The sequence below is a fragment of the Tigriopus californicus genome, chromosome 11 (assembly GCF_007210705.1).
Source record: "Tigriopus californicus strain San Diego chromosome 11, Tcal_SD_v2.1, whole genome shotgun sequence".
NCBI classification, from domain to species: Eukaryota; Metazoa; Arthropoda; class Copepoda; order Harpacticoida; family Harpacticidae; genus Tigriopus; species Tigriopus californicus.
In genome coordinates this window covers 1,454,514-1,460,513 of record NC_081450.1, presented here as the reverse complement: position 1 = coordinate 1,460,513, position 6,000 = coordinate 1,454,514, and the positions used below count along the sequence as shown (strand labels likewise).

Below are 6,000 nucleotides of genomic sequence, written 5' to 3'. Positions count from 1 at the left end.
CCCGATATCAGGACGCTCGGAAGTACTTACTACATGGAGTGTATGTAGTACTGGGCGAGGAGCCGTAAAAAAGTTGGTCAAATTTAACGAGCTGCTAAAGGTGTGGCCAAATTTCCCGAACTTTTTCTCCTACTCTTCTCATGGTACATGATGCATCATAAAATGGAGGTGGGATATGAAGGATAACCCGTATTGGAATTTATCACCACATAGCTCTATCATCTAGTTTTCCTTTTAAAACAACCAGGAGACATGTCCGGCAACCAGCAGCAAGGTTGTGCTCAGTTAGGTAAATCCAATTGCTTGAAGGATAGCGATTTGGAAGCTTGGATTCAAATAATCCAAAGTCATGGCTAATGCCGGTTTGAAAGCACGAAATCGCTCTAATTCCCCAATTACAGCACGTCTAGATTTCCCATGACTAATAAATTGAAATGACTAGTGCAATGTTGAGCAGAAACTATGTACAACAGCTTCCCCCAAGGCTAATGGAATTGAAACTCAAATCAATTGGTTTGTCAGTGCTGACACACTGGCATAAATGAGACATAAACGATGAATCATATGCCGTCTCTTCACAATTTCAGTCGAAGGCATCCAGAATTGGGCCATAACCGTGGAATGTTGAAACTTTTAAATTGCATTTCTATGATGATGATAATCGACACATGTTTGAGAGGTGTCACTTGTCATCCGGCAAAGTTCTTAAATCTATTTGACAATCCACTGATTTCGGCAGGCCCGATATCGGTAGAATGCTTCAGAACTGGTTTATATTTGGCTTGAGAGCTGTGCGAGAATTGCTACCGAACGACCAACCGACCAACTTGGTTTTGCTTTGCTGGTGGTCAACTCCAAATGAGGAACTCGAGGGAAATTAAAATTCCATCTTCCCACCAACTACGAAAAGAAATAAGACCTGGGCACCAGGGGAAAAAACTAAATGAAACTTGCAAATGACTTACAGGCAAAAACCGAGAAAGAGAGAGAGACGCGCAACCAGAAGCCCCCTACTAAGAAGACCAAGGCGACAACGCCCATATCAATCGCAAGGAACTTGTTGAACATCTAGATTCCGTTGGTTTGAAGCATTATTCAACGAGTTCACTCAGCACTAGAATGAGATGTGAGATCAATTGAGAAGGAAAAAACACAAGGTCTGATTTATGTGCCCTATCAAATGGCACGTCCATAGCTAGGCTTGTCTGGTAAAGAGTTTGAAAAATTATCCAGTCCTCTGATTCTAACCATGGATCACTGGACCCCCACTGATGGACGACAACAAGCCCTGAAATTGCTCATGGCTGACCCATCCCTCCCCTTGAGTATGGATTCACAAAGATGAAGAATACTTCATTTCAGGTATGCCACATTAATTATCCAACATCAAGCAACCATTAACAATCAAGAGTCGAGTTTTTCCCAAACACCTGAGGGGGAGCGAGACTAACAGTTGGAAAGGGAACGAGCAGTTGTCATCTTCAAAACTGATATACGAAGCAGCATTCTTTGAAAGTCATTGGCAAATAGGTGACATACCGACGGTAGCTTCAAATAGACCAGCCTATTGTTTCGACCTATTTGTAGCACATTGGAATGAGCAAGCCCTTAGTCCTCTGTTCAGTATTTCAATACCCATTTTGACCCACTATCCATCGGCAAGCATGTTTTACAGCATCGTTGGCAAATCTCTTTTTCAATCGATCAATGCGAGTGCGGGCGTTGAGATAAATTTTGAGACATATAAGATTTTCGGTTCTCTGTTGATCAGAGTCAGCTGTTGACAATCCATTCCAATTCGACTAAGTGCTCTACGTCGTGTTAATTTAGAATAAAGAAAAATGACCAGGGAGCTTCATTTCAAGACGACGGCCAGAACTATAAAGAAGTATTGGAATTCCCGCCACCGCTTGGAGACTCCTCTATTTTAGATCCAATTAAAAAGTTCAGCTATTCCGCAAATTAGTGCATCGCTGCAAGGAGTCCGAAGTCCAAAGTCCGAACCGAACATACCAAGCATTCAACGAAATCTTGTCCAAAATATCCCTGGACGAGTCTGCTGATGTTGATGAACATCAAAGACGACTTGTGGGACTCTCTCAAGGAATGGAAAAAGAACTCGAACCCTCCGAAGATCTCTGAAAACTCGTTTTAAACTCGCTCGTCGTCGATTTCTCGAACTCGTCAGCCAACTGGTGCGAACCCAACTATTGGGACAGTAGCCAAACCCAGGCAGGTTGGAATGAGCTCCTTGGTTGATCGGATTCCCCCCCTGAAAAATCCATTAGCTTTGAGTGACTACTTTGGGCTCTGAAATATTGAGGGTCATATTGTCGAAGTGGAGGAGTGATAGGAACAATTCTTCTTCGTACCGTTATTGCTCGCTTGTAGAGTTCAGGCTCAACCCTCTGCGGTGGAGTGAAACTTGTCGGGATCCCCGTCAAATATTTAAACCATTTCCGGAGACGAGATTTTTGATTACCCGCCGGAATGATTGGATAGACAGAGACTTGGAGCGGGTGTCAAGTTTGTTGTGACCAAATCAGACCCAACTTTGGAAGGTCTAAGCATTCCCATTCACAGCTAGCGGGTCATTAAGCGACCCACGCAATCAGATCAGCACTTCAGAGCTGAGAAAATTGAAGAGGCGAAAAAACACCAGGAGCACCTCCTCAACTCCCACCATTTAAACCAATTCCCTAAAAAGAACCACGCTCATTAAAGGTGGCTAAAAGGTAAAGGTGTGCCACGAATTGGGCTTGAATTTGAATAAGTTTTTTTTCTTGTTTTCTGTTGGAAGAGCTCGAATGTGAAATTGCACGACAATGGTGAGCACCTAATAACGTGATAATGTGTATTGTGCAAGTGAGGCTTTAGGGAGGCAGATCAGCGGATGTGGAGACACTTGAGAAATGTTTGTAGGAAAGTTTAAGGGACCATTGGAAATCACTTGAGCATTGCCCTTTGCTCCCCATTTTGAAGGAGGGTGAGCAAGAAATCATTGTCATCAGAAGAGCAAACAAAAAATATCTAACAGCTGTGAGAATTTCGCAGGGAGGTACCCCCCTTGACTGGGGGGTTCTTCCTTCACCATTCACTGGAATGGTTTTGACGAGGGCGCAACCAGAAATCTTCACGGGCTGATGAGGTGTCAATTGCATATCATTAGACGTCTCTCCTCAATTCCAAATTCCCACTGTTTTGGCGCGGAAAAAGAATGAGATATTGAGTGTTGATAATGATGGTGTTTTATCTCACCCCGTGATGCTGAGGTGGAATGACAGTTGAGAAATATTGACCTGCCATTCACATTGAAATTCATGCATGAAACTATTTCGAAACTTGCCAAGCCCAAGGGGATTTTTGGTCGTGTGCTGTTTTGGCTGGCAGCACTGATTGAGCTACAGTAGAGAAGGAAAAATAATCTTAACCGGACTAGTTAGTGTTTATTCAATTCATAGCTGGCTGAAAAGGCTCTTTAATGGTTCTCGTTTTTGTTTGAGAGACCAACAGGTTTGAATCGAACAGTTCAGTTCCATATCTTATCCAAGCACCTTGAAGGGTACCAAAGGGTTAATGGACCTAATATGGCAGGAGGGCAAGCTATCTGTCCACATAAAATAAAATCATTCATTTCCCAAGCCTTATATGTACTGGATAAACAAGCGTCTTTATTGCTCCTGGATACCTCTATTGCATGTTAACAACTGACAAATGGCCTTTTAGGTACTTAGGAAGAAATATGATTTCTACTCTCACCTTGATTTGAGATAAGAGTTGCAGTTGTGGTTGTGGCGCCACCAACCGGAAGGAGGGGGCAACTTCTCGACGGAAAAGCACGTAATTGTTCAGAATTGCATTGCTTTGTTAGATAATTGCTCCTCTGTGCTTTTGGTTGGAGAGTTGATGAAGAAGACATCATGGTTTGGGCTTGTAGGTGGGGTTTTTGTTCTCATTTATCATCAATTATGATGGATTTCCCTTCAACCACTCGCCTCCAAATGGATATTTGCATGTTCAAATTTCAGCGTCAAAAAATACCTACCCCCTCTTTCTTGCCCTTCACCAATATGGTTCATGGGTTTTGAATTCAAACAAAGTGGAGATGGCTCAAAACTTGACGGTAAGTCGTCCAACATCAGCCTGCACAAGGGACTCATTAGAATGCAGCTCAGGTCCAATCTAAAATGGCCAGTTAAAAGCTGATCTGATTTGAACTGGCCCCTTTGGGCATGGTAAAAAACAATCTCTAGCAGAGGAGGAGCATCTTTAAATGCACTTCTGCTCCTTGGGAGAATCAATATACCAAGTTTCAAAACAGCATTTAAGCATTCAATGACAACCACAAAGAAGACTACAGAGGTCATCTTTTTGTGTTTCAACTCTTTCAGTAAAAACGACTGGAACGTTTGATTGAGGTCATTACATTGGACTAAATCAACCCACTGGACGTCCAAAATTGACAGGAATCAAGAGGAATCTCTTCTCCATAATAAAACCCATCAAGCCCAGGCAGGTCAAAGACATGTTTATGGAGACCATTTGGCAGGTTGACATGAACCAAAATTCAATTAGACTGAGAGCGATGACAAATTGATCCGCTCTTAACAACAAGGTGCTAACAAACTCGAGAAACAACTGTGGAGCAAGGTATACAACGATGTTTTCTCTGTCTCTTTCTCTTGATTTGGCCAGAAGCGCTGAAGTCAGGAGCGTCCTTGATTTATGAGCAGCGTGTTTCTCATGCAAATTGCTCGCCGGAAGACAGATGCGAAAATTGAATCACAATCTCGCTGGTGGTGGCCATGTTTCCACTAATCTTGAGAGACCAAATCATGTGCATCTTCTTGCCTCCCCCATCCTAAAACGTGGTAAGCATCCGAAAGGGCAGAGAAATGCATCGAGTTGAAATGTAATTAACTTCCCAAGGCCTCAAAAGGGTCTGGAAAGCTGGCCTCAATCAAGAATCCGGCCAATCCAGTCATTGACCTGCCGGTACGTAGTTGAAATGAAACCCACAAATGGATTCCATTGCGAAGTAACGTAGTTCCCAAGACATGACTTTTTTTGCTTCCATTCAGGGTTTGGTTTTCGATAATCACGCGAACCAGTGAGTCAGAAAAAAAAATATTTTCTCACCAGCCTGTAGTCCAAGGTTAAAAAGTTTGCTCATGCTCACGCTGGCCTGTGATGAAAAAAAGAGCCGTGGTTCACAAAAAAGAGACAACCTGATTACCAATTTCCAATTTCGGTATTTGAGTAGCCGAAATGGCGCAAGAAGATTTGTCGGCTAATCCTTGTCTGTTGGCTCAATTGAAATCGCTTGATTCGTTTATTCATCTCCTTCCAGTCATTACAGCATGACAAGGATTTTGTAGTTGTCGTTGTCCATGAATGGATTAAGAGGCTCAGCATTCGTTAAGGATTTTCTCATCTCATTGGCTCGCCGAGCATTTCTTGTCCCGCTCAAACTTGATCCCACTGGGCCCCCTCAACTCATTCCGATGTTTTGACATCTCATTTTCAAAAACGGCCATTGTTCAACACTTTTTGAAATAAGATGAAGCATACATACATTAGTTTTGGAGGCTTGAGCATCAAACTTGTCGAGACATGGATGTCGGCATTGAACAAGAAAAAGGACCATTCTGCAACCGGCTCAATTTCCTTCAGTGGTCCAATGCATCAACCCCTCATAAGATTTTTGAGTAATGATCTTTTGTGCTCGGATTAGAGGCATTTTTTGCCAGCGCTAAGTCTCGGAATGACCATAAGCCTTCAAATCGGCTCAAAACAGCTGAGCAAGGCACATTAAGAGCCTCTCCCTCATTACTTGCTTCATCTCATCTCATGAGGAGCAAAAGTTTTTTGTCCTCCGTTTTGGAACTCAAAACTCGATTTCCAATCTGTTTTCCCCACTTCAGTAATAATGGCATTCATTTCCTTCAAGGCAACGAACCCAAGAGAGAGAGAAAGAGAGAGATGAAGATGGGTTTTGAC

General features: G+C 42.8%; 1 protein-coding gene across 2 annotated transcripts in view; it reads left to right on the top strand.

Annotated features, from left to right (window-relative positions):
* LOC131890434 (vang-like protein 1) overlaps positions 1 to 6,000 on the top strand; it is a 34,607-nt gene that overhangs the window by 4,813 nt on the left and 23,794 nt on the right. Inside the window, exon 1 of one of the 2 annotated variants that reach the window (XM_059239775.1) lies at positions 4,415 to 4,871. The exons of the other annotated variant lie outside the window; for it this stretch is intronic. The gene's annotated coding sequence lies outside the window, so the exon portion shown is untranslated. Of the gene's footprint in view, positions 1 to 4,414; positions 4,872 to 6,000 lie in introns of those variants that run through there. 2 annotated transcript variants of the gene reach the window in all.